A 2,040-nucleotide genomic window follows, 5' to 3' on the forward strand; every position below is an offset into this window, starting at 1 on the left:
ACAGTATCAAAAACTAGGCTCCGATACAATGAAGCCTCTTCCAGCTGAGCTGCATGGAATCCTAAGCTGACGGACTCCCAAAATCTGTACCCGTACCTGCGGGCATGAACGCAGCCCCCCGAGAAAGGGGGTCAGTACGATATGTGTACTGAGTATGTAAAACATAATATAAAACAACTGGAAACATATCTGAGATAGAGAATCAGGGGATAAGATATCAATTCAGAAACTTGTACCTGTACTTTATGAATTACAAAAACATGCATGTTCGAGTCATATCATATAGCCGGCCCTTTCGGGGGTCCGGTGAATCATCTCTGTAAAATCATCTCTGTAAAACCATCATGGCCCCAGTGCCATCACCACCTTATTACAACACATCATCATATATTTATACACGTATCCTGGCCCTCTATTGAGGGACTCAGTGAATAATGCAGTGAACTGTGCACGAGAACATATCCTGGCCCGGGACTCAGGGAAAGAAGTGTTACAATATACACGAGTAGAGTAGTGAGTAACTATATGCAATTTAAATCATTATCAGAGACTCGATAGAATAAGAAAGTTAAGCTTTTATTTGAGAACCCGAGTAGCGGTGTAGTCATCTCGAGTGTCCTCTAAATGCCATTATGGGCTGTCTCAATTATAATCTCGGGGCTCCTAGACATGTACTAAAGTAAAGCCAAATCGCTTATGGAACCAGAAACATTTGTTAACATATAGTCTGTAAGACTTGGAGCCTGTACATTTGTTACCTTTTTAACATATAAAAGTTTCCAGGGAAATAGTTCGATTATTATAAAAGTTCGATATTCAGACGTAAATAAGAGATGCTAAGAATGGAGTTACGCTGGAACTCATATCATGTTTAACCTACAACTAAGACACGCCAAAAGAAGAAAGAGAATAAACTATATATGGTCTGTACTTTTCTTTATGGGATCTGCATACACATATTTCATACCCGGCCCATCATGGGGCTCGGTGAATCATTATGGCATCATAATCTCACTTTCATACCAAACACGTATCAAAGGAAATGAGAGATATCTTTCCAAATACTAGTGTTTAATACATAGAAGCCTTACTAGGCAATACTCAATTCTTGCAGAAATTCCAATACTAAGCAGTGGATATGGGTTATGAGGCATACTTGGAGTTTTGGGAATGGAATTATCCCCACATTCCACACACACTTCACTTAAGGCTAAAACTTGCCAAAAGGAAAGAAAGATAATTGTACGTGCTTATACCAAAACATGCCACAAGAAAGCTTTACATACCTTTTGGGAGTTACCCTTTATCCTGCTCGTCTCGTCGTCTTCCGAACCTATTCAATATGAAAGTAATACGAATATCAACTACTCTTAACTTTCCAGCATCTTGGATTACGCCTTAATGTTAATGGAATCTATTGCCTTAGTTGTTTCCTCGACTAGTCCTTTAGTTTGTTAAGGCGTTAACGAAAATTGGGCAGCACCTCCCCTATAATGTGCCCTATCCAAATTTCCAATCAGGTCCCTAAGACCTACAGCCAACCAACAACAACAACCTGCAGCAATTCATACCAACAATATACAACATACACTCCAAACAACTTATTTCAAAAAATACGATATCTCAATAGGGCGTCTAGCCTTTATTTTGTGACGCCTTTAATTATACATAACAAGGGGTCATGTGGCTTCTACCAGCAGCACCCTAACCCACATTAGGACATATTTAGGCCCTGCAACAACAAGTCACACCCCTGCAGAGCAACTCACAAGAACAACACTTTGTTTCGACAATAATTCAACCATAACGACTACAAATTAGTTTATTCCGAACGCCAAGTATTTCTAAGCCATTTTCATATTTCCATCCACCAATAGGGAGTGTAACATGCTCCATCAGAACACATAAAGCTCAAATTAAAAGAAGAAATCTTACCTTACGTTAAACTTGTCAAACTCGCCAAAACTATCCAAAATGTGAAATCTGGACAGCTTACTGTTTTACCTTGTCGCTTCGTTTCGAAGGGGTAATGGAGGGAAA

General features: G+C 39.4%; 1 long non-coding RNA gene across 1 annotated transcript; it reads right to left on the reverse strand.

Annotated features, from left to right (window-relative positions):
* Positions 1–2,040, reverse strand: LOC129875969 (uncharacterized). Its single transcript, XR_008763257.1, has 3 exons — positions 1,936–2,040; positions 1,287–1,333; positions 1–96 (listed from the first exon to the last, which is right to left on the reverse strand). It is a non-coding gene; the product is annotated as an uncharacterized LOC129875969 (long non-coding RNA).

The sequence above is a fragment of the Solanum dulcamara genome, chromosome 2 (assembly GCF_947179165.1).
Source record: "Solanum dulcamara chromosome 2, daSolDulc1.2, whole genome shotgun sequence".
NCBI classification, from domain to species: Eukaryota; Viridiplantae; Streptophyta; class Magnoliopsida; order Solanales; family Solanaceae; genus Solanum; species Solanum dulcamara.